Raw genomic sequence first — 27,468 nt, 5'->3', positions numbered from 1 at the left:
GTGAACTTGGTTTCTAAATTATCTTGTTTAATGCAGATTTAAATTGAAAATTTTTATTCGAGGAAAATGTGATTTCAAGTATTTGATTTACGAAGAAATGATTTTGACTCCATTGAAAAAGCGTTAACAAGGAATATGTTTAGATTGAAATTGTTTTGAAGGTTTTGAAAAGTATTACAAAATTGGTAGTTGTTTAAGGAAAAATTTCGGATGCGTAATGAGGATAATCAGAGTGACACAGTGGAAGGCGAGACGGGACATTGACACAGTAGAACATTTTGAGGAGGATATGTCGTGTGAAACGAATTTTCGAGGGCGAAAATTTTATTAGGAGGGGAGAATATAAGAGCCCGAACTTTTCACGCAAAATTTTTTTTATAAAAATAATAATTTTAGTACTCGGAATAGATTCAAAATTTAGAAGTTTTGATTTGAAAATATAAACATGAAATTTGATTTCAGTGAATTTTTCTGAGTTGGAAAATATATCTGTTTCGAAAAGTTTTGTAAAAATGCGTACTAGCGCCTAAGCTGCCAGTACTACCTCTAGTCTATCCAGTATCGTGTATTTTGGAAAATAATATTTTGAAAGTTGATTTATTGTTTTGAAAGGATAAAAATAATTTAGAATCGAAAATCGGGTACTAATCTTAAGGGTTTTGGCCCAAAGTGGGCCAAACGGACCCAAAACGCTAACGAGTTGGACTGGCCTAAGCTGGGCCCAAGGCCCAACATATATAAGCACATTTAATGAGCTTTGAACTCATTTTCCAGCCCTGAGAGAGGGCCGCAAATTTTAGAGAGGAGAGGAGAAGAGGGATGACACTATTCATCCTCCACTTCCGCGAGCCATAACTTGAGCTACAGAGATCCGATTGATGAGCCGTTTGCGACCACGCGAAGCTCTTGTCAAGCTCTACGTTTCTATCTAAGAAAAGCTGGTAATAAATCGTGTTTCACTTCCCAGTTTCCATCCCTAAGTTCTGCACGTTTTTTGGGTGTAGTTTTTGAGTAGATTTTGTGGTTTTGCTTGTTTAGGTGATCTCTAGTAGCAGATAATTGATGAATTTTACCCCTAATCTCATTGGGTAAGGTTAGATTTGACTAAATCCTTGTGTTTAGTTGATTTGTATATCTTAGGTTTTGATTTGGTATATATATGTGATGTTAGATTGAGTTGTGGTGTTTGTTGGAGCTGCTTGAGGCTTTGGATCGAGTTTGGTGGCTTTGTTTTGATGTTTGGGACATTTTGGGAATCGACCAAGGTATGATTTCGGTTTTCTTTATGTAATACGTAATGTTTCTAGAAACTTAGGCTAGTTGACGCTAAGATAGGATTGGATATGGCTGGTGTATGATTAATTATATGTGATTTGATGTTAATTGTTGAGGGTTGTTGATGTCGTTGATGAGTAATGATGAATATTAATGTTGTTGGTAATTGGAGATGAGTGTTTAAGGAGTTGATAAATTGAGATATTAAATGTTGATATTTGTTATGGTAGTTGAGAGTTGTTGGTATTGTTGGTGATTATTGATGATGTTGATGTATGATGTGGGAATTGGAAAATGATGATTTTTGAGGATTGTTAATGATTGATGGGATTTATTGATGTTGATAGAGAATGGTGGGATGATAGTTTGTGATGTAAATTGTTGAGATTTGAGTTTACAAGTAGAATTTGGTATATAGAATTGATGATATTATGTGTTGCTATATTATGGATCGGTAGTAATATATGGTGTAATGGTTGAGTAATTTTAGGTGTGGAATATATAGATTAAGATGAAATGATATTGGTTATGATGATTGATATTTATAGATTTATGATTGATGGAAGTGTTGGTGGAAGGTTGATTTTTAGTGTTATATAATTGATGTTGAGGTTGAGAATGAAGAAGTGTGATCGAATAGATGGTAGGAATGGTGTAATATGATATAAAGGTTAGATGTTGATGAAAAATGGAGTTGGAATGGTTTTATTTGCTTTTGGTTGGTTTGAGTTGTGAAAATGGGAAAAAGTTGTTAATTGTAAACTTTTGGTTAAAAATGGATTTTTGGTGAATTTTATCTGATCATAACTTTTCCCTTGGTTCTCAAAATCTGTTGAATTTGGTTTAGAGTTAAAAATTATTGAAAACTCTTTGATTTGATATAAAGTTTGTAAAATTTGAATTTTTGTAAAGGAAGTTATGATCATTCAAAGATTTGGGTCGAAATCTGAAATTCTGTAGAGTTGCAGAATTTTGTGATTTATGGTATGTGCGTACGCACAGACTTGTGCGCTCGCACACACCAAGGAAGTTTTACAACCTGTGCGTACGCACAGCCCTGTGTGCACGCACAGCCCTGTGTACACGCACAAGTTGGGAAGGGTTGTCTGTTAGGGGCGCTAGTACAGGTTGTGCGAGTGAACAGACTTTATAAGTTTTAGTACCTATGCGTACGCACACCCCTGTGCGTACGCACACTTTTAAAATCTTCATGGGCGTGCGCGCGCACATCTCTGTGCGTACGCACCGCCCTGTTTCATAAATTTAAACTTTGTTTTCAACTATTTCACCTTCCCAACAAGGTTGTAAGCTTGTATAACTCTAGTTTAAGGCTTTTGGGCTTAGATTTGAGTATGGGAATAAGGGAAATAGGCTAAGGGTTTAGTTGATGATTTAGGTTTCTGGTGTACTAATGATGGGTTTGGTAGAGTGTGAAGGAAGAAAGACATATGAATTGAGAAACTGATAAACTAAGGAGTTCGGAATGGAACTTAAGAATGAGTATGGTTGATGGAATGAGTATGAGTGGAAGTGTGCTTTGAGGAGTAGCCTCTAAGATTGAATACATTATTAGGATATGTATTGTTCTTCATCGTAGGGGCTGTGGTAGACTCCCGCCTACATTCGGATGTGAGAGTTGAAGCTAAGCTTCTCATTCATGATTCTCGCAACCAGAGGACGGTGGTAGGACACTCTCCCTCGGAATGTTTCTCTTTGAAAGGAGAAGGTGGTGGGGCACTTATCCCTTGGAATTACTCCTCCTGAAAATGCGATTTCCCTCTGATTACAAGGTGGTAGGGCACTAACACATGGAATCATGTGACAACCAGAGGAAGGTGGTAGGGCACGCTCCTTCGGAATATTTACCTCTGAAAGGAGAAATGTGGTACGACACTCATCCTTCAGAATTATTCCTCCTTATGTACAATAGAGAGACTAATCCGATAGTTGTCGACCGAATTTGTGTCAGGTTTGGCACTAACCGACATGTGATATCACAGCCAATAGGGCAGACATTCATCATATGCATCTTCTATATGTTTGCTTGCTTTGTTTACTTGAGTTTGCCTAATTGTATAACATGCCTACCTGCTTCTTGAACTACTTGTTGTATATGAATATTATTTGTGTTTTACTTGTTTGTATTAATTGTGATTGTCTGGTGCCAAGGAGGTTAGGTAAGCGGTGGCGATGGGATCGCACGGAGGTTAGGTTGGCGAAGGCTGTGTGATACAGCGATGTGATTAATATTAGTTAGAATTCCCTTAAGTTTAGATAACCCAGTTTATGGTTTAAGTTCTCTATATATTTATTTATTTTGTTTTAAGCTTGAATACCCGTATGTAATGTGAAGTTTTAGGATTGCCTTCGGCGTCCCGGAGCCTTACATCTTACATTATTGCGCACCGTTACCATACTGAGAACCTCTGGTTCTCATTCCATACTTTGTTGTTTTTTTAGATGCAGATCGTAATCCACCTCGATGAGGTTGCAGATATAGTGACAGAGCGGAGTATGGTTTCTCTCTGGCTTATTTCTATTTTATTCTGTTGTAGTAGTTTCTCTCATCTTTTCTGTTTTAGACCTTATGGATTTAGAGGCTTACTTGAGAGATAGGTTGTATAAACTGTTTTAATTCCAAAACTCTGTAATTTTCTATTTGTAACTAGTCGGCTTAAACTCTGCAAGCCGCGGCTAGTTCCCTATGACTATTATATTCTTATATTTATATATGTTTTATTCTTGTGCATCTGTACTTCATATCTTATACGTTAGCTTCGTGTGAACGTTCGGGCTTTGAAATTCTGTTTTGAGCTTATATCCTTCATCGGGCTTTTAGAATATATTATTTCCTTCTATATATAAATATGTATAAGCCTTAGAATTATCATAACCTTTGATTAACCTTTGTCTTACGGCTAGAGGTAAGGCTTAGGGTAATTGGGGTGTTACAAATCCACCATCCTTGTTAGGTGCAGGTGTCTCACCACGACATTGCACAAGCAGGATAAAACCATCATCTTTGTCAAGTGTAGGTGTCTCATCAATAAAGTAAGTGGGATGAAACCTATGTCTTTGCCAATTCAGTGATTATATCTCAATCACAATTACGCAAGTGGGACAAAACCTCCGCCATTGCCAAATCAATTATCATATCACAGTGATAATCGTAAACATAATCACACATAATCATAATAATAATCAAACATACCTGATGAGGGAAAAACGATTCCACACAAACTCACTGGCAAGTGTACCGGGTCGCATCAAGTAGTAATAACTCACAAAAGTGAGGTCGATCCCACAAGGATTAATGGATTGAGCAATTTTAGTATGGTGATGAATTTAGTTAAGCTAATGTTGATGAATTGATTGAAAATTGATTGACAGAATGTAAATTGCTATGAATCTAAACTGCAGAATATAAATCAACTGAAGAGTAAATAGCAGAAAAGTTAAATTGCTGAAACTTAAAGTGCAAGAAATTAGAAGAGCTGAAACTTAAATTGCAAAAAAGGTAAATGACTGAAGCTTAAAGTGTAAGGAAATTAAATTGCTGAATCTAAATTGCAAGGAAACTTAAATTGCATGAAGCATAAAAGGATTTGGGTGTTGGGAATTAAAACAGAACTGAAAAATGTAAAGTGTAGTAAACTAAAGAGCTCTCAGATGAGAAAATTCAGAAACAGATCTATTCAGTACCAAAACAGAAATATAAAAGTGCAGAAGAATCAAAACAGCAAGAAGACTGGTGCACGAAATTGTGATCTCAATGGCGCTAACAACTTGGTACGCGCAATTGTAATATCACTCTTTTTCACAACTTCGCACAACTAACCAGTAAGTGCACTGGGTCATCCAAGTAATAAACCTTACGTGAGTAAGGGTCAATCCCACGGAGATTGTCGGTTTGAAGCAAGCTATGGTCACCTTGTAAATCTCAGTCAGGCGAATTCAAATGGTTATGGAGTTTTAATAATTAAAAGATAAATAAAACATAAAATAAAGATAGAGATACTTATGTAAATCATTGGTGGGAATTTCAGATAAGTGTATAGAGATACTTTATCCCTCTTGAATCTCTGCTTTCCTACTACCTTCATCCAATCCTTCATACTCCTTTCTATGGCAAGCTGTATGTTGGGTGTCACTATTTTCAATGGCTACTTTCCGTCCTCTCAGTGAAAATGGTCCTCTACGGTTTCCCGCATGACTAATCATCTGTTGGTTCTCAATCGTGTAGGAATAGGATTTACTATCCTTTTGCGTCTATCACCACACCCTACAGTCGCGAGTTTGAAGCTCGTCACAGTCATCCCATCCCAGATCCTACTCGGAATACGACAGACGAGGTTTAGACTTTTCAGATCTCAATAATGCAGCCAATGGATTCTAGCTTATACCACGAAGACTCTGATCTCACGGAATTGAAGGCTTTGTTGTCAGGAGAGGCAGTCAAACGCATGGACCAGGAATCCAAGAGATACATACTCTAGCTTTCGCAGCTAGAACGAAAATGTTTGTCAGGCACGCGTTCATAAGTGAGAATGGTGATGAGTGTCACTGATCATCACATTCATCAGGTTGAAGTGCGAATGAATATCTTAGAATAAGAATAAGCATGAATTGAATAGAAAACAGTAGTAATTGCATTAATACTCGAGGAACAGCAGGGCTCCACACCCTTAATCTTTGGTGTGTAGAAACTCCACCGTTGAAAATACATAAGTGATGAAAGTCCAGGCATGGCCAATGGCCAGCCACCAAAATGTGATCAAGATATCAAAGGATGATCAAAAGATAGATACCAAGATCTCCGATACAATAGTAAAAAGTTCTATTTATACTAAACTAGTTACTAGGGTTACAGAAACAAGTAAATAATGCAGAAATCCACTTCTGGGCCCACTTGGTGTGTGCTTGGGTTGAACATTGAAGCTTTCACGTGTAGAGGTCTTCCTTGGAGTTAAATGCCTGTTTGTAACTTGTTTCTGGCGTTTAACACTGCTTTGCAGCTTGTTTCTAGCGTTTAACGCCAGAATAGGGCAAAAAGCTGGCGTTAAACGCCAGTTTGCATCGTCTAAACTCGGGCAAAGTATGGACTATTATTTATTGCTGGAAAGCCCTGGATGTCTACTTTTCAACGCAATTAAGAGCACGTCATTTGGATTTCTTTAGCTCTAAAAATTCTATTTCGAGTGCAGGGAGGTCAGAATCCAACAGCATCAGCAGTCCTTTGTTAGCCTCTGAATCAGATTTTTGCTCAAGTCCCTCAATTTCAGCCAGAAAATACCTGAAATCACAGAAAAACACACAAACTCATAGTAAAGTCCAGAAATGTGAATTTTGCTTAAAAACTAATAAAAATATACTAAAAACTAACTAAATCATACTAAAAACTATGCAAAAATAATGCTAAAAAGCGTATAAATTATCTGCTCATCAAAACACCAAACTTAAATTGTTACTTGTCCCCAAGTAACTTGAAAACAAATAGGATAAAAAGAAGAGAATATACAATGAATCTCACAATATCAATGAAACTTAGTCTCAATTAGATGAGCGGGGCTAGTAGCTTTTTACTTCTGAACAGTTTTGGCATCTCACTTTATCCTTTGAAATTTAGAATGATTGGCATCTATAGGAACTCAGAGTTTCAGATAGTGTTATTGATTTTCCTAGTTCAGTATGTTGATTCTTGAACACAGCTACTTTATGAGTCTTGGCCGGGCCCTAAGCACTTTGTTTTCCAATATTACCACCGGATACATAAATGCCACAAACACATAACTGGGTGAACCTTTTCAGATTATGACTTAGCTTTGCTAAAGTCCCCAATTAGAGGTGTCCAGAGCTCTTAAGCACACTCTTTTTGCTTTGGATCACGACTTTAACCACTCAGTCTCAAGCTTTTCACTTGGACCTTCATGACACAAGCACATGGTTTGGGACAGCTTGATTTAGCCACTTGGCCTGGATTTTATTTCCTTGGGCCCTCCTATCCAGTAATGATCAAAGCCTTGGATCCTTTTTACCCTTGCCTTTTGGTTTAAAGGGTTGTTGGCTTTTTCTTTTTCTTTCTCTTTTTTTTTTTGCCATTTTTTTTCGCAAGCTTTCTTATTCATTGCTTTTTCTTGCTTCAAGAATCAATTTCATGATTTTTCAGATTGTCAATAAAATTTTTCTTTGTTCATCATTCTTTCAAGAGCCAGCTATTTTAACATTCATTAACAACAAGATAAAAAATATGCACTGTTCAAGCATTCATTCAAAAAACAAAAAGTATTGCCACCACATCAAAATAATTAAACTAATTTCAAGATAAATTTGAAATCCAAGTACTTCTTGTTCTTTTGTAATTAAGCACATTTTTCATTTAAGAGAGGTGAAGGATTCATGGAATTATTCATAGCTTTAAGACATAGATACTAGACACTAATGATCATGCATGTAATGAAGACACAAACATTGACAAACATGAAGCTCAAAAACCGAAAATAGAAAATAAATAGACAATGAGATTAAGGAATGAGTCCACCTTAGTGAGGGTGGCGTCTTCCTCTTGAAGAACCAATGGAGCGCCTAAGCTCCTCTATGTCTCTTCCTTGCCTTTGTTGCTCCTCCCTCATAGCTCTTTGGTCTTTTCTAATCTCATGGAGAATGATGGAGTGCTCTTGGTGCTCCACCCTTAGTTGGTCCATGTTGTAACTTAAGCCTTCCAAGGAGGTGTTGAATTGTTCCCAATAGTTGTGTGGAGGAAATTGCATCCCTTGAGGCATCTCAGGGATTTCTTGATGAGGATCTTCCTCATGCTCTTGTTAAAATCCATGAATGAGCTCTCTTGTTTGCTCCATCCTTTTCTTAGGGATGGGCTTGTCCTCTTCAATGAGGATGTCTCATTCTATGTCAATCCCAACCAAATTGCATAGATGACAAATGAGATGAGGAAAAGCTAACCTTGCCAAAGTAGAGGACTTGTCAGCCACCTTGTAGAGTTCTAGAGGTATGATCTCATGAAATTCCACTTCCTCCCCAATCATGATACTATGGATCATGATGGCCCGATCCACAGTCACTTCAGATCGGTTGCTAGTAGGAATGATGGAGTGTTGGATGAACTCCAACCATCCTCTAGCCACGGGCTTAAGGTCCGGTCTTCTCAATTAAACCGGATTGCCTCTTGAGTCTCTTGTCCATTGAGCTCCTTCCACACATATGTCCATGAGGACTTGGTCCAACCTTTGATCAAAGTTGACCCTTCTAGTGTAGGGGCATACGTTTTCTTGCATCACTGGCAAGTGGAACGCCAACCTTACATTTTTCGGACTGAAATCTAAGTTTCCATTGTAAGCCAATTCTTTGGATTCGGGTTCATACTTTGATCATGGTTCCTAGTGATCCATGCATTGACATAGAACTCTTGAACCATTAAGATTCTGACTTGTTGAATGGGGTTGGTAACCCAACCTCTTCTTTGGATCTTATGTCGGATCTCCGGATACTCATTTTTCTTGAGCATGAAAGGGACCTCAGGGATCACCTTCTTCTTGGCCACAACTTCATAGAAGTGGTCTTGATGGACCTTTGAGATGAATCTTTCCATCTCTCATGACTCGGAGGTGGAAGCTTTTGCCTTCTCTTTCCTCTTTCTAGAGGTTTCTCCGGCCTTAAGTGTCATAAATGGTTATGGAAAAACAAAAAGCAATGCTTTTACCACGCCAAACTTAAAAGGTTTGCTCATCCTCGAGCAAAAGAAGAAAGAAAGAAGGGGAAGAAGAAGAAAATAGAGGAGATGGAGGGAGATAGGTGGTTCGGCTAAGAGGGGGAAAGGTGTCTGTGTTGTGTGAATATGAAGGAGTAGTGAGGGGTTTATATTGGGGTGAGGGGAGGGTTGGGTTTCGGTCATTAGGGTTGGGTTTGGGAGGGAAAAGTGTTTGAATTTTTAAAGTGAGGTTGGTGGGATTTTTGGGGAAGAGATATGGAGGTGATTGGTGAAGAAGTGATCGGGAAGAGTGAATGAGTTGATTGGTGAGGGGTATTTGGGGAAGAGTGTTGTGGGAGGGTAGGTGGGAATCCTGTAGGGTCCACAGATCCTGAGGGGTCAAGGATGTATCATCCCTGCTCCTATTAGGCGTGTAAACACCCTTACAGTGCAATCCTGGTGTTTAACGCCAGATTGCTGCTTATTTCTGGCGTTAAACGCCAGCTTTTATTCCTTTTCTAGCGTTAAACGCCAGGCTGCAACCTGTTTCTGGCGTTTAACACCAGATTGTAGCCTGTTTCTGGCGTTTAACGCCAGTCTGGTACTTGTTTCTGGCACTCCCCTTACTAGCGTTTAAATGCCAGTAAGTCTCTCCTCTAGGGTGTGCTGTTTTTTATGCTGTTTTTGATTTTTTTCTTTAATTTTTGTAATTTTTTTGTGACTCCACATGATCATCAACCTAAAAAAAAATAACATGAAATAACATAGATAAATAAAAATTGGGTTGCCTCCCAATAAGCGCTTCTTTAATGTGAATAGCTTGACAGTGGGCTGTCATGGAGCCTCACAGATATTCAGAGCATTGTTGGGACCTCGCAACACCAAACTTAGAGTTTGACTACGGGGGCTTTGTTTGACTCTGCATTGAGAGAAGCTTTTCTTGCTTCCTCTCCATGGTTACAGAGGGAGATCCTTGAGTTTTAAACACAAGGTAGTCCTCATTCAATTGAAGGACCAACTCTCCTCTGTCCACATCAATCACAGCTTTTGCTGTGGCTAGGAAGGGTCTTCCAAGGATGATGGATTCATCCTCATCCTTTCCAGTGTCTAGGATTATGAAATCAGCAGGGATGTAAAGGCCTTTGACCTTTACTAGCACGTCCTCTACTTGTCCATAAGCCTTTTTCATGGATTTGTCTGCCATCTCTAATGAGAATTTGGCAGCCTGTATCTCAAAGATTCTAAATTTGGCAGCCTGTATCTCAAAGATTCCCAGTTTTTCCATTACAGAGAGTGGCATTAAGTTTATGCCTAACCCTAGATCACACAGAGCCTTCTCAAAGGTCATGGTGCCTATGGTACAGGGAATTAAGAATTTACCACGATCCTGTTTCTTTTGAGGTAATGTCTGCCTAACCAAGTCATTCAGTTCATTGGTGAGCAAGGGGGGTTCATTCACCCAAGTCTCATTACCAAATAACTTGGCATTCAGCTTCATGATTGCTCCAAGGTATTTAGCAACTTTCTCTTCAGTAATATCTTCATCCTCTTCAGAGGAAGAGTACTCATCAGAGCTCATGAATGGCAAAAGGAAATTCAATGGAATCTCTATGGTCTCTAGATGAGCCTCAGATTCCTTAGGTTCCTCAATTGGGAACTCCTTTTTGTCCAGAGGACGTCCCATGAGGTCTTCCTCACTGAGATTCACGTCCTCCTCCTCCTCTCTAGGTTCGGCCACGCCAAGTAAGGTTATGACCTTGCACTCTCTTTTTGGATTCTCTTCTGTATTGCTTGGGAGAGTACTAGGAGGAGTTTCAGTGACTCTTTTACTCAGCTGGCCCACTTGTGCCTCCAAATTTCTAATGGAGGACCGTGTTTCATTCATGAAACTTAGAGTGGCCTTAGATAGATTAGAGACTATATTTGCTAAGCTAGAGGGGCTCTGCTCAGAATTCTCTGTCTGTTGCTGAGAGGATAATAGAAAAAGCTTGCTATTGGTAAACCTGTTTCTTCCACCATTATTAAAGCCTTGTTGAGGCTTTTGTTGATCCTTCCATGAAAAATTTGGGTGATTTCTCCATGAGGAATTATAGGTGTTTCCATAGGCTTCACCCATGTAATTCACCTCTGCCATTGCAGGGTTCTCAGGATCATAAGCTTCTTCTTTAGAAGATGCTTCTTTAGTACTGTTGGATGCATTTTGCAATCCATTCAGACTCTAAGAAATTATGTTGACTTGCTGAGTCAACATTTTGTTCTGAGCCAATATGGCATTCAGAGCATCAATTTCAAGAACTCCCTTCCTTTGAGGCGTCCCATTATTCACATGATTCCTTTCAGAAGTGTACATGAACTGGTTATTTGCAACCATGTCAATGAGTTCCTGAGCTTCTGCAGGCATTTTCTTCAGGTGAATAGATCCACCTGCAGAATGGTCCAATGACATTTTAGACAATTCAGACAGACCATCATAAAATATATCCAGGATGGTCCATTCTGAAAGTATGTCAGAAGGACACTTTTTGGTCAGTTGCTTGTATCTTTCCCAAGCTTCATAGAGGGATTCACCATCTTTCTGTCTGAAGGTTTGAACATCCACTCTAAGCTTGCTCAGCTTTTGAGGAGAAAAGAACTTGGCCAAGAAGGCCGTGACCAGCTTATCCCAAGAGTTCAGGCTATCTTTAGGTTGAAAGTCCAACCATGTTCTAGCTCTGTCTCTTACAGCAAAAGGGAAAAGCATAAGCATGTAGACCTCGGGATCAACCCCATTGGTCTTAACAGTATCACAGATCTGCAAGAATTCAGTTAAGAACTGAAAAGGATCTTCTGATGGAAGTCCATGAAACTTGCAATTATGTTGCATCAGAGAAACTAATTGAGGCTTTAGCTCAAAATTGTTTGCTCCAATGGCAGGGATTGAGATGCTTCTTCCATGGAATTTGGAATTTGGTGCAGTGAAGTCACCAAGCATCTTCCTTGCATTGTTGTTGGATTCGGCCATGTCTCCTTCTTTTTCGAGATTCTCTGTAAGGTTTTCTCTGGATTGTTGTGCTTTAGCTTCTCTTATCTTCTTCTTCAGAGTCCTTTCAGGTTCAAGATCTGCTTCAACAAGAATGTCCTTGTCCTGGTTCCTGCTCATATGAAAAAGAAGAGAACAGAAAAGAAGAAGAATCCTCTATGTCACAGTATAGAGATTCCTTTATGTGAGTAGAAAAAAAAAGAATAGAAGAAGGAGAAGAGAAAAATTTGAACACAGAGGAGAAGAGGGGTTCGAATTTTAAGATGAAGAGAAGTGTTAGTAAATAAATAAATAAATAGAAAGAGATGAGAGAGAGCGAATTCTAATATTAACTAAAAGAGAAGAAAAATATTTTTGTTTTTGTTTTTTTAAAAAAAAGTTAGTATTCGAATATTAAGGAAAGGAATAAAATAAAAATTAAAATGTGAAACAATTAGTTAATTAAAAAGAATTTTGAAAAAGGGTGAGGAATTTTCGAAAATTAGAGAGAGAAAAGTAGTTAGGTGGTTTGAAAAAGATAAGAAATAGTAAAACCAACAAAAAAATCAATTAGTTAGTTGAAAAAGATTTGAAAATTAATTTTGAAAAGATAAGAAGTTAGAAAAGATTTTGAAATTGATTTTGAAAAAGATATGATTTGAAAAAGATATGCTTGAAAAGATATGATTGAGATTTGTTTTGAAAAAGATTTGATTTTTAAAATCAGAATTAATGACTTGACTCACAAGAAATCAAAAGATATGATTCTAAAATTTAAAGTTTGAATCTTTCTTAACAAGAAAGTAACAAACTTGAAATTTTTGAATCAAAACATTAATTGTTAGTACAGTTTTTTTGAAAATAAAAGAAAAAGTTAAGAAAAAGATTTTTAAAAATTAATTTTAAAGAATTTTCGAAAATAGTTAAGGAAAAATAAAAGATTTGATTTTGAAAAAGATTTTGAAAAGATAAGATTTTTAAAATTGAAATTTTGACTTGACTAACAAAAAATAACTTATTTAAAAAAAATTTTGACTAAGTCAACCCAAAGATTTCGAAAATTATGAGTGAAATAAGGAAAAGATATTTTTTTGATCTTTTTGAATTTAATGAGGAAAGAGAAAAACAACTAAATGACTCAAAACATAAAAGTTTTGGATTAAAACAAATGATGCATGTAAGAACACTATGAATGTCAAGATGAACACCAAGAACACTTTGAAGATCATGATGAACATCAAAAACTTATTTTTGAAAAATTTTCAAGAAAAGAAAAACATGCAAGACACCAAACTTAGAGATTTTTCATGTTTAGACACTATGAATTAAAAAATGCATATGAAAAATAACAAAAGACACAAAACAAGAAAATATGAAGATCAAACAAAAAATCTTATTAAGAACAACTTGAAGATCATGAAGAACACCATGCATGAGTTTTCGAAAATTTTTGAGAAAAATAGAAATATGCAATTGACACCAAACTTAAAAAATTGACTATAGACTTAAACAAGAAACACAAAATATTTTTTGTTTTTATGATTTTATTAAAATTTTTTTTGTTTTTTCGAAAATTATTTTTTTAGAAAAACGAAAAAGAAGAAAAAATTTTGAAATATTTTTGAAAACTTTTTTGAAAATAAAATAAAGGTTGAAACAAAAAGAAAATTACCTAATCTGAGAAACAAGATGAACCGTCAGTTGTCCAAACTCGAATAATCCCCGGCAACAGTGCCAAAAACTTGGTGCACGAAATTGTGATCTCAATGGCGCCAACAACTTGGTACGCACAATTGTAATATCACTCTTTTTCACAACTTCGCACAACTAACCAGCAAGTGCACTAGGTCGTCCAAGTAATAAACCTTACGTGAGTAAGGGTTGATCCCACGGAGATTGTCGGCTTGAAGAAAGCTATGGTCTCCTTGTAAATCTCAGTTAGGCGGATTCAAATGGTTATGGAGTTTTAATAATTAAAAGATAAATAAAACATAAAATAAAGATAGAGATACTTATGTAAATCATTGGTGGGAATTTTAGATTAGTGTGTGGAGATGCTTTATCCCTCTTGAATCTCTGCTTTCCTACTGCCTTCATCCAATCCTTCATACTCCTTTCTATGACAAGATGTATGTTGGGCGTCACCGTTGTCAATGGCTACTTCCCGTCCTCTCAGTGAAAATGGTCCTCTACGGTTTCCCGCATGGCTAATCATCTGTTGGTTCCAGATCGTGTAGGAATAGGATTTACTATCCTTTTGCGTCTGTCACCACGCCCTACAGTCGCGAGTTTGAAGCTCGTCACAGTCATCCCATCCCAGATCCTACTCGGAATACCACAGACAAGGTTTAGACTTTCCAGATCTCAAGAATGCTGTCAATGGGTTCTAGCTTATACCACGAAGACTCTAATCTCATGTTGAAGACTCTGTTGTCAGGAGAGGTAGTCAAACGCATGGACCAGGAATCCAAGAGATACACACTCTAGCTTTTGCAGGTAGAACAGAAGTGTTTGTCAGGCACGCGTTCATAAGTGAGAATGATGATGAGTGTCATGGATTATCACATTCATCAGGTTAAAGTGTGAATGAATATCTTAGAATAAGAATAAGCATGAATTGAATAGAAAATAGTAGTAATTACATTAATACTCGAGGAACAGCAGAGCTCCACACCCTTAATCTATGGTGTGTAGAAACTCTACTGTTGAAAATACATAAGTGATGAAGGTCCAGGCATGGCCGAATGGCCAGCCCCCAAAACATGATCAAGAGATCAAAAGATGATCAAAAGATAGATACCAAGATCTCCGATACAATAGTAAAAAGTTCTATTTATACTAAACTAGTTACTAGGGTTACAGAAACAAGTAAATGATGCAGAAATCCACTTCCGGGCACACTTGGTGTGTGCTTGGGCTGAGCATTGAAGCTTTCACGTGTAGAGGTCTTCCTTGGAGTTAAACGCCAGTTTGTAACTTGTTTTTGGCGTTTAACTCTGCTTTGCAGCTTGTTTCTGGCATTTAACGCCAGAATAGGGCAGAAAGCCGGCGTTAAATGCCAGTTTGTGTCATCTAGACCCGGGAAAAGTATGAAAACTATTATATATTTCTGGAAAGCCCTGGATGTCTACTTTCCAACGCAATTGAGAGCGCGCTATTTGAACTTCTGTAGCTCGAAAAATTCCATTTCGAGTGCAAGGAGGTCAGAATCCAACAGCATTAGCAGTCCTTTGTCAGCCTCTAAATCAGATTTTTGCTCAGGTCCCTCAATTTTAGCAAGAAATTACCTGAAATCACAGAAAAACACACAAACTCATAGTAAAGTCCAGAAATGTGAATTTTTCTTAAAAACTAATAAAAATATACTAAAAACTAACTAAATCATACTAAAAACTATGCAAAAACAATGCCAAAAAAACGTATAAATTATCCGCTCATCAAAGACTTAGATCAATTCTAAAATCCTAAAGAGAAATTAACAATTTCAATGAAATAGCAAAAACAGAAAGAAAGCCAAGAGATCAATTGCTCTCTCGATCAAAACAGAAAAGAAATTGCAGAGGAAAAAAAATGAAACAAAAAAGAATAGAAAACCCATATCTGATTTCCAATTCTCAAATTCAAAAAGGAAAATTAAAAGAGAGCTCTCTATTCTACTCTTACTCCTAGTGCTCTCTATTAGAGCCTAACCTTCCCTCCCTATGAAATGAAATTGATACCTTTATATAGGCTTTACAAAATGAAAATGAAATCAAAATTAAAAATAAATTACAATTCAAATGAAATTTCTAATCTATCTGTTTATTGTGCCTTTGAGTCATGTCAATGGACTTTGCTTTTTTTGAGGCTTCAATGAAATGGGTTGATTTAGATTTGGCCTTGAATAAGTGGGTCAGGGTTGGCTTGGTTCTCCTTCCAGTGGAGCGCTCCGTGACCAAAATAAACGCTACGTTCATTCCCTTTGGTGTGCCAATGTGCTGCGTGCCTTTCTTGGTTGGCGCTCGCTTTTTGAACGCTACGCTCTTTGAGTGAGCGCCCTTCCTCATTGCTTTTGAGTGCTGAAGGCCAAAACTTTGCATCCCAGCTTGAGATTCACGAAAACATTAAGAAAGTGAACGTGGCGCTCTCTTGCTTTATTTTTATGCCAAGCTTCCCTTTTAATTAACGTTCTCGTGCTTTCAACGTAGCGCTCTCTTTAATGAACGCTTGATGTATTGCATGCTTTCATTATATTACTTATTAATGCTAATGCATTAACGTAAGCTTGATTTGTTCATTTTCCAATTGGGCATTACTAATAAAGGGTTCATGCATGCTTTCATTGGCTTTAATTAATAATGCCAATTACTTAACATTAACGTTCATTCATTTAACGCCTTGGTTCATTCATTCATTTAACGTTAGCGTTCATTCATTGGCATTAATAATTAAATGTTTCATGCATGCATGCTTTCATTATTGCTTAGTAATGCATGATTTGCCAATTGGCATTGGTAATAAATGTTTCATGCATGCATGCTTTAATCATCAATTCATGGTAATGCATGCATAAGATATTAATACTAATGTGCCACGCCCTTGTTAAAATCCAAACATTTCTTTCTGAAAATCATTATTGGCGTGTCACGTCCACATACTTTCATGGCGTTTGTTCTAAGTGGCACGTCAGTTTTACACGCTCAGTTTTATTTTGTTGTTTTTTTTCTTTTTTGTTGCTCTTTTTACCTGAAATTCAGCACAAACCCATTTCAAAACAATGTACCATAATATTTATCAATTAGTTCATGATTTGTAATGATCAAATGAGATTATGCTCTTTTATGATCCTTTTTAGATAAGAAAAAATGGTAAATGATGCAAGTCATCATTAGGCAATTATAACAAGTGTGAATTGAATTTAGGAAATATTGGATATTGAAATTGTGGCATTAGATGAAGAAGAAAGGGGATGTGGCAGGGGGTTGGCGCGACTGGGTTTCTTTCTAATTGTTGCCCAGTTCAACTCCTACGCGTACGCTCATAGGCCCGTGCGTACGCACAAAAGGAGAAAATACAGGGGATGCGGGCGCAAAAGGGTGTGCGGGCACTCTCGGCAGGAAGGGTGATAACGAGTGTGCACACGCACAGGGTGGTGCGTGCGCACAGAAAGCAAATTTTTTTTAAAACAAAAAAAGGTGGTGTGTGCGTACACACACATATGTGCATATGCATAGGGGTGAAAAAGGTTAGGGTGAGAACGCACAAGCAGGTGCGAGCGCTCCCGACAGAGGGGGTGACAACGTGCGTGCGTACGCACAAGTGGATGCATACACAAGTTGTGAAAACTAGGGGTAGTGATGCGTAGGCATCTTATACCCTTTTTGTTGCTGTTTTTACATTGTTTTTAGTTAGATTTTATTAAGTTTTGGTATATTTTAGTGCAAAATTCATCTTTGGATGCTACTTTGAGTTTTTGTGGTATTCTTATTATTTTAGGTAAATTTCAGGCGAATTTGACAGAGTCTTGAGCAGAGACAAAGAAAGGATAGCAGATATTGTCAACCCTAACCTTCTGGCATTCCAACGAGCATAACTTGAGTTTCAAAGATCCAATTGATGCGGTCTTGATGGCATTAGAAAGCTAACTTTCAAAGCATTCCAACGATATATGATAGTTTATACTTCTCTTCTAAAATCACTACCAAATCAGGCGCTAAATGCCAAGCCTAGCGTTTAGCGCGCAAGAAGGAGCAACTCCCAACGCTGAACGCCCAAAACTGGCATTCAACGCCAGCCAGAGAACAAGGATCATAACGCTTTGCCCCCCTTTGGGCGTTCAACGCCAAGATTGGTGCTGAATGTCAGGAAGAACCGAAGCAATCACCAAGGAAAATGCATAAATGAGTTTATTAATGGTTAAGCCTCGTTAAAACCTCCCGTTAGGGGTAGGAAAGAGTAAAAAGATAATGAAAAAGAAAAGAGAAAAAAATCGGAGAATGACCTTAATTTGCTAAAGGTACCAGCTCGACTTATGTTTAGTATTGTCGTATGTTCGCGTCGTTCCATGATCTCAGTAACTCGGTCCCATTTTTCCGTTCGAGCTTATAAGCCCTTTTTCCGATTATGGTCTTTACTCGGTATGGCCTCACCCAATTGGGTGTGAGCTTTCCTTCCTGTACATTAACCGAAAGGGGGTTTCTCCTGTTGAGGTTTGAAGGGACGTTCAGTATGACCAGAGGACGGATCCAAGTTTGTTGGCCATAGGCCTTTGGCCTCGTTTAGTCGTTTCTTGATACCTTTCACGATGATCTTGTTGGCCGATTCTACTTGGCCGTTGGTTTGATAGTGTTCTACCAAGATGAACCGCTGAGAGATGCCTAGTCCTTCCAAGAACTCCTTAAATCTTTTGTCCATGAATTGTGTCTCTTTATCTGAGATTACGATCTTGGAAATTCCAAAGCGTGTTATGACTTGCCTCTAGAAGGACTTCCGACATTGGATGACAATGTTGGTGGTGTAAAAACTGGAGTGAACGCTTGGATAAATGTAAAATTTGAATTCAATGGATATTTCTGAGTGGAAAAATGTATCTATACGGAATATTTTTGTAAAAACTGCGTACTGGTGCTTAAGCTGGTAATACCGGCTCTAGTCTGTCTGGTACTGCGTATTTTGAAAAATAAGATTTTGAAAATTGATTTATTGTTTTGAAAGGACAAAAATAATTTAGAATTGAAAAACGGACACTAATTTTAAAGGTTATGACCTAAAGTGGGCTAAACGAACCAAAAACACTTAGCGAGTTAGATCGGGCCCAAGTTGGGCCCAAGTCCAACAAATAAATACCCTAACTAATGAGCTTTCAGCTCATTTTTGTCACAAAGAGAGAGAAAGATGCACAGATTGAGAGAGAATGGAGAAGGAAAGGGATGTCACTATTTATTGTCACCTTCCGGGAGCCATAACTTGAGCTATGGAGCTTCGATTGATCAGCCGTTTATGGCCACGCGAACCTCTTATCGAGCTCTTTCTTTCTAACTAAGTTTTTTTGGTAAGATTTTGAAACTCAAACTCCATTTTCCTACCCTAGCTTTTCTGCATTTTTTGGTTTGGTTTTTGAGCAAGTTTTGTGATTTGTTTGTTTAGATGATCTCTAGTAGCGGGTAATTGTTAGGTTCTATGCCTAATTTCGTTAGGTAAGGTAAGGTTTCTCTAAACCCTTGAGTTTAGCTACTTTTGTGAACCCTAGGTTTGATGTTCGTATGTTATGTAATGTTAGATTGAGTTTTGGTGTTTGTTGGAGATGGTTTGAGGCTTTGGATCGAGTTTGGTGGCTTCGTTTTAGTGTTTGGTGCATATTGGGAATTGGCCAAGGTATGGTTTCGGTTTTTTTTATGTAATATGTAAAGTTTCTGAAAACATAGGCTAGTGGACCATAGGATAGGATTGAATTGGATGTATGGTTACTTGAAATAATATTGTGGTATATGCATGTTGATGGAGATTGAAGAAATTATATATGTTGAAATAGGACTGTGGTAGACTCTGGTATGATGATGGATTGATGTTAATTGTTGGTGGTTATTGATTATTGTGGGTGATGTAACCTTTGGGAATTATGGATGTTGATGATGTTTGTGATGATTTTGATGAACTATGATGTTGATTGTTTATATTTGATTATGAATGATAATTAGGTGTGGAAATGGTAAAATTGTGAATTTTAGGTTGTGGAATAAATTGGAAGATATATGGATATAATTTAGACACATTAGGGCTGGTTTGGATGTACAGTAATTGGTTTTGAATTGAGAAATTTGGTGAATTTGAGTTTTTAAGGCTTTTGGTAAACATGGATTTTAGGCCAACTTTGGTGGATCATATCTTGAGTTACAATTTTTGAAATTGAATGATTTTTGTATCAAATTAAAGAAAATTCAAAGATCTTTAAAATGATATAGATTTTGTAGAAATCGAAATTTTGTAGGAAAAGATATGATCATTGGAAGTTGGTGTCAAAAATCTAAATTATGTGATGTTGTAGAATATGTGATTTCTGGTTTGTGTGCGCATGCATACTACTGTGCGCGTTCTCTGAATAGGGGCTTTGTTTTGAATTGTGTGTATGCACAGTCTGTGATTTTGAGCAAAACGTGTGTTCGCACACTCGGGTGCGCGCGCACACTTTGTGAAATTTGCAAGTTGTGCGTATGCGCAACATCATGTGTACGCACAAGCTGGCAAAACTCTTCTGGGCATGCGTACGCACACTTCCTTGTTTTTCAATAAAAAATCTTGTTTCTATCCATTTTACCTTTCCAACAAGCTTGAAAACTTCCGTAACACTTGTTTAAAACCTTTTTTTCCAGTTTTAGGATCTTGAATCAAGGGAGAAAAGAATAAAGAGAAAAAATGGTATTTTTAGTTATGAGTTTAGAGCCGGTGACATAGGTTTGGAATGTTTGTGTAATTTCTTAATTTAATTGGCGAATGTTGAGTTGTGAAGTTTATGGTTGAAGAGATTACTGAGAAATGAGAATGCATATGATGAATTTGAAAAGTTGGAAACCAGTGATGGGATGGTTATGATGAGTTGAGAACTCAGAAAGGAATAATGAAATTATTGGATTATATGAGAATGTGCGAGGCCTATATCCCTGGCATAATAGATTTCTCTACTGCATGAGTAGTTGTTGTTGTTTTCTTCTGCACTGCATGAAGTATGCAGGGCCTATATCTCTGGTGTGGCAGACTCCTTGCTGCATGAGTATGCAGGGTACTATATCTCTGGCGTGGCAGATTCACTGCTGCATGAGTGTGCAGGGCACTATATCTCTGGCATGGCAGAAAAGGCTACATCCGGAAGGATGTGTCGGGTTAGAATTTATGGACCGACAGGTGATATCACGAGCCAATAGGACAGCCATTCTTCATATGCATCTTCTATATGCTTGTTTGCTCTGCTTAACTTCAGGTTGCCTAAATGAATCACATGTCAACTTGCTATTTGATTACTTGCTGTATATGTATATTACTTGTGCTTTACTTGTATGCATTATCTGTGTCTTCTGCTACGATTGAGGAGGCTCGGTAGGCGGTGGCGAAGGGATCACATGGAGGTTAGGTTGGCGAAGGCTGTGGGATATAGCGGTTTGACAAGTTTTAGTTAGAAATGCCCTAAGTTTAGATAATGTTGTTTACTGTTTATGGTTTAAGTTATTTCTTTTGTTTTAACCTTGAATATCCGTATCGATGTGAAGTTCTAGGATTGCCTTTGGCATCCTGGAACCTTACATCTTATATATTTGGCACTATTACCAAATTGAGAACCTTCGATTCTCATACCATATGTTGTTGTTGATTTTCAGATGCAGGTCGTAATTCACCTCAGTGAAATTGCAAACATGGTGACAAAGCGGAGTATGGTTCCTTCCTTGTTTATTTCTGTTTTACTTTTGTTGTAGTATTTTCTCTTACCTTTTTATTTTAGACTTTATGGCATTAGCGGCTTGATTTGAGAGATATGTTGTATAAGCTGTTTTATACTTCCAAAGCACTTTTGTATCTCAATTTGACTAGCCGGCCTAAACTCTGCAGGTTGTGACTAGTTCTCTTTTTGGTATTTCATACTTATATATATATATATATCTTGTTTAATTTAAGTACTACTTTGTATATTCTGGAGCTATCTACAAGGTTTTACATATAGTATGTCTTGTCCCTTTTGTACTTATGTGTTTACTTATCGTGTGTGAACGCTTCGCATTTCGTAATTCCGCTTTATGCAATTTGAACTTTTGTGTGTTACAGGTGGCCAGTGCCTCGGCTTCGATCCATTTTGTGTAATAGTCGATGGTGACTATAAGATATCAGAGTTGCCCATGAGCCATGGGAAATGGTCCTACGAGGTCGATTCTACAGGTTTCGAAGGGCCGATCTACTATTATTACGCTGAGCTGGTGAGGGGCCACTTAGTGGAGGTTGACTTGGGCTTGGCATTTTGGGCAACTTCTAAATAGTTGGAGGGAATCTTAGATGATAGTGGGCCAGAAGTATCCTGCTCTAATGACCTTTTGAGCTAGCGTCTTGCCCCCAACATGATGGCCATAGCATCCTTTGTGAATTTCACGAAGTATGTAGTCCGTGTCGCTGGGTTCTATACATTTGAGGAGGGGCTGTGATAGTCCTCGTTTGTATAGTTGCCCAGCTATTGTGGTGTATTTATGAGCTATTCACTTTACATGCTTTGCTTCCTTCAGATCCTCGGATAGGCTTCCATCGGTGAGGTATATGAGGATTAGAAAGGTCCAAGAGTGACGGTCTGATACGACAAATTTTGTCGTGGTCGTAGTCATGATGGTGTTCTGATGACTTCCTAAATGAATGATATGTTTGCTGGGACCGACTTGGTACATGCAAGTTTGGAAAGGAGGTTGGCTCTTTCTTTTTGTTCTCTAGGAATATGCCAAATGGTCACCTCGTGGAACTCTAATATTAACTCCTTAACTTTGGATAAGTACTGTTGTAATAAAGGGTCCCGTATTTGGTAGTCCCTGTTTATTTGGGAGTTGACTATCTGGGTGTAGACTTCCCATGTTTTTGCACCAACCTCTTTATCCAGTGCCAATCAGGCTAAAATGGCTTCGTATTTGGCCTGGTTATTTGAGATTAGAAACTTGTATCAAACAGATTGTTTGATTATGATCCCGTTCTCATTTTTCAGTATTATTGCTGCTCTTCTCGAGTTGGTGTTTGACGAGCCGTCAATGTGAAGCTTCCATATTTCCACATGTTTGCTCCTCGGGGTCATTTCAGCTGTGAAGTCTGCCATAGTCTAGGCCTTTATCACGTTCCTGCGTTTGAATCTGATCTCATATTACGATAGCTCAACTGACCAGGCGATCATCTGTCCTGCGAGGTCTGGTTTTTGTAACACTTGCCTAACCGTCTGATCCGTCCAAACTATGATGGGGTGGCCCTGGAAGTACCGTCAAAGTCCTCGGGATGCCGTGAGTAATGCGAAGGTGAGTTTCTCGAGTTTGGAGTACCGAGTTTCAACACTTTGGAAGACTTTATTTATGAAGTATACAGAAATCTACATCCTTTGCTCGTCTTCTCGGATGAGCGCTGTAGCTAGCACTTTGTCTGTCATGGCTAGGTAGAGATAAAATGTTTCTCCCATTCTTGGTTTTGAGAGTATGGAGGGCTCCGCTAGTACTCTTTTGAAGTGTTGGAATGCCTCTTCGCATTGGGGTTCGAATTTGAAGCTTATGCCCCTTTTTCATGAGTTTGAAGAAAGGGATGGCTTTTTATGCTAAGGCTCCAAGGAAGCGAGAGAGGACGGCAAGTCATCCCGTTAGTCTTTGGATGCCTTTAAGGTTTGTGGGGCTGCTCATCTCGAGGATAGCCTTACACTTGTCTGGGTTTGCTTCAACTCCTTGTTGTGTAATCATGAAGCCTAGGAACTTTCCAGCCTCCATCCCGAAGGTGCACTTAGTCGGATTGAGGCGCATTTTGTAAATCCCTTATAATTAGTAAGTAAATTAATTATTAATTATGACAATTAGAAAATATAATTTTATAGTTTAATAAGATATAGATAATTAAAATAATAATTTTGACACTAATTTTAAAGAATTTGGCCCAAAATTAGGCCGAACTGACCGAACCAAGCTAACCGGTCCCAAATCGGGCCCGTGGACCTAACCAACTCATTTAACTATATGAGCTTTAACTCATTCTCTCTCCCCTCTTCATGCAAAATGCTGAAGGTTCAGCGAAGGGAGGGAAGAACATTCCCAAAAGCTTCCAACCATTGATTTGATTCAATTCCATAAAACTTTCTACTCCGAGTTTCGATTGGTACACCGTTTGAGGCCACACGACTGCGGCATCGAGCTCTACAATGCCCAGTACTTGATTAGGTAAGGAATTCTAATTTTCCTTTTCAACTTTCTCCTCCCCAATTTCAAAATTCAATGAGTAATCACTTTGAATTTTGTGTAATTTCGGTGTTTGGGTTCAAATTAACTTGCCAGTATTGTCGGGTCTAGCTCATTTGAGCTATAGATCAGGTAAGCACCCTCAAACCCTTTGTGTAATGTTGAATTGGTGAACTCTATATTGATTACAATGATAATTGTGGTGTTAGATTGAAATTGAATATTGATTGGAGTCAATTGAGAAATTGGAAGCTAGAGATTCAACTTTGGAGGCTGGGTTTCATAGGTGAGGGGCTAGAGTTGTGGAGCTTGTGGTGCGGTGAATGCTTGAGGTGTTCCAAGATTAATGAGGAATCGGCCAAGGTATGGTTTCGGTTTCTCATAATTAAAATATAATGTGTCATGAAAACTTAGGCTAGTTAACTGTAAGATAGGATTGAAATGTTGATGTTGTTGGTGATTAAAATTGGTTGGTATTTATGAGGCTTGGCGATTTGAGGTTGTTGTTAGTGAAATAATACAATTTTGGGTGCTTAATGATATATATATATATATATATATATATTGATGAATTTGTATGATGTTGACCTGGTATGAAATTATTGAGTAAAATGATTTAAAATTATGAATTTATGTATGGAGTAAATGAGGAGTGTTGGGGAATGATTGAATCTGGTTGACGCAGGTTTGGTAAGTTTTAAAAGGGGTTTGAAATTTAAATGTTTTGAAAGTTGAGGTTTGACATTTTAATGAAATCTATGATTTTTGACCAACTTTAGCAGAGCATAACTTGGTCTCCATATCTTCAATTTTTATCAAACATATCAAAATTGAAAATTGGGTCCGAGAGGTTTACACCGTTCAAAGAATAGTAGAAAAATATTTTAAAACAAAAAAGTTGTGCGTGTTCAATGTTTGGTGCGCAAAATAGGAAATGTGGATGCTATGTAGACGTACGTGGCCATTCGACACTGCCCAGAGACTCCGCGTACACGGCAGTGTGATGCGTATGCAGATGAGGGACTTTTCATGGTTGCGTATGCAACCACATAGCACGCGATGCGTGCAATACTCTTGGGTTGAGGGACTCGCGTATGCAAATCAGTGACGCGTATGCAAGATAGTCCAGAATTGCCTCCTGCGTACGCGAGTAGGGTGTCGCGTGTGCGGGCACTTGTCTTTCTAAAATATGAATTTTTGGTTTTTAAACCATTCCTCTAGCTTTCAAAACCTTTATAACTCTTGTTTAAGGCCTGGTGGATGGACTTTTAGGTAGTGGAGTATGGTTAGAACTGTTGAAGGAGATATCTTGTTGATGAAGAAAGAGGTAAAGTGAATGGTGATAATGGCGAAAGTGTTGCTTATGTAATGGGCCTGATGCAAGGGTTGTGGTTCACCCCACTTGCTCCAGGTTGGTTAGTTGAGGCTACCTGGGTAAACACAAGGGTGTGGTTTGCCCCACTTGCTCCAGGTTGAGATGATTTTGAGCTTCCTGAGTAGATACAGTGGTCGTTCCACTTGCTCCAGGTTGGTGATTGTGATTTTGATTTTAGCCTCCCAGGTAAATGCAGTGACTCGCCCCCACTTTCTCCTGGTCGAGTTGATATATGATTTAAACAATTATCTGATTCACAAGTATTTGTAGGTAGACGCAGTGGTTCGGCCCCACTTGCTATGGGTTGAGTCTTGAGTTTTCATTGACCCTGCCACATGATGAATGAATGAATAATTATATGTGCATATGCTTTTAGTGTACGCGCTACAGGAACTGTCTAGGGTTCACTGCCGGACATGTCGGGTTGGCTTGATAACCAACAAATGAGACTCATCATCCATAGGACAGACATACATCATATGCATTTGTCTGCTTGCTTTGGTTTGCATTCTTGGGATTGCCTACTTGTTATTTCATGCTTAACTGCTATATGTCATGTTTGTTGTATCTATAAACTACCTGTGTTTTCTTTGTATGCATTATTTGTCTGTGTAACTGAGATGCCCCTTGTTTGGAGGAGGAGTGACGAGGGTTGTTCCACTGGAGTTTCGGAGGGTTAGAGGAAAGGCGATGATTTTGGGGATTAAGTTAGAATTGAGATAGAATCAAGAACCCTTAGATGCCTCACCCTATTTATGGCTTTCAATTTTGGTTTTAAGTATGAATCTATTGTCTAAAGTTCTAGGATTGCCTTTGGCTTTCTCGGGACCTTATATGTTAGTTATGTGGGCACTGTTACCATTCTAAGAACCTCTGGATCTCACTCCATACATATTTTGTGGTTTTCAGATGCAGGACGTGAGACACCTCGCTGAGGCATACTGGGAGCTTCTGAAAGCGAAGAACTTTTGTGTTTTGGGACTTGATTTTAGTTTGTGATGTATATATAGATACTCTTATATCTTCACTAGGAGCTTTGTTATTTATATCCTTGGAAGTTTTCCATTATGTATAAATATATTTATGTCACCTTGCTCTTATCTCGTCTTGTTTACGTTTACCGCTTTCAGGAGTGTTGCGCTTTTCTGTTTAACGTTTTAACATTCTTTCAAAAGGCTCCTAGAGAAAACCTTTTTTCACTTATATTATATATATAATTTTACTTTTAGATGTCGTAATACCTCACCACCTCTGTTTTATGACTTAAGCATAAGACATCTGTGTGGTAGGGTGTTACACATTTGGTGTTTCCTTAGAGTACCCAGTATAAGCTTTATGTCGTCAATGAGTTTCTCGTCGGCTTGTGTTTTGGATAACATGTCGTTGATATAGACTTCCAGCTTGTTTCCAGAGAGATATTTAAAAATCTTAGTGACAAGCCATTAGTAGGTGGCCCCGGTATTTTTCAATCCGAATGGCATGCTGTATAGCAGTACATGCCCTTGGGGGTCACGAAAGCTATTTTCTCCTCGTCAGGTCAGTGCTACGGTATTTGATTGTAACCGAAGTATGCGCCCATAAAGCTGAGGTACTGGTGTCCCGAGGGAACATCTACTAGTCCGTCAATGTTTGGCTGAGGGAAGGCGTCCTTTGGATATACTTTGTTCAAGTCCGTGTAGTCGACGCACATTCGCCATTTGCCATTTGCTTTTTTTACTAGGACGATGTTAGCCAGCCAAGTCATATAGGGGAGTTCTTGGATGAACCTTGCTTCGAGTAGGCTCTTGACTTGCTTTCTAACCTTGGTTGCTCAGTAATACGTGTTCAGGAGGGCATTTTTGTCATTTTAGAAACTAAGAACAGAATGGTAATCTTGTCATATTCAGTGATTTGAATACTAGAAGAATTATACTATGTCGTCTTTGGACATGAAGAAGGCTAAAAGTACATCTCAAAAATAGTGGTGCTGAATTAGCCATAACTCATAAGGATGGAGCTAAGTCAGGATGGTAGGAAGCCCAATAATGCTTTTCAAATTCGGTGGGAGGCATAAATTATTATTAATTTTCAAAATTTTTTAAGTATTTATTTTAATTTGTTTTGCTGTTAGAGTTTGTTGGAAGATTTGATTTACTTTTGATTTTCTTAGTAATATTTTTAGGGATTATAAATTTAAATTAAATCTGATCTAACCTAA

At 38.1% G+C, this 27,468-nt stretch overlaps 1 non-coding gene across 1 annotated transcript; it reads left to right on the top strand.

The window, feature by feature from the left end:
* The first annotated feature begins 11,481 nt into the window (after window positions 1-11,481).
* On the top strand, window positions 11,482-11,585 carry LOC127740832 (small nucleolar RNA R71). The gene has a single exon (XR_008001688.1). It is a non-coding gene; the product is annotated as a small nucleolar RNA R71 (small nucleolar RNA).
* Window positions 11,586-27,468: the final 15,883 nt, after the last annotated feature.

The sequence above is a fragment of the Arachis duranensis genome, chromosome 7 (assembly GCF_000817695.3).
Source record: "Arachis duranensis cultivar V14167 chromosome 7, aradu.V14167.gnm2.J7QH, whole genome shotgun sequence".
Lineage (NCBI taxonomy): Eukaryota > Viridiplantae > Streptophyta > Magnoliopsida > Fabales > Fabaceae > Arachis > Arachis duranensis.
Note: the sequence above shows the minus strand (reverse complement) of the source record. Positions and strands in the feature narration are given on the sequence as shown.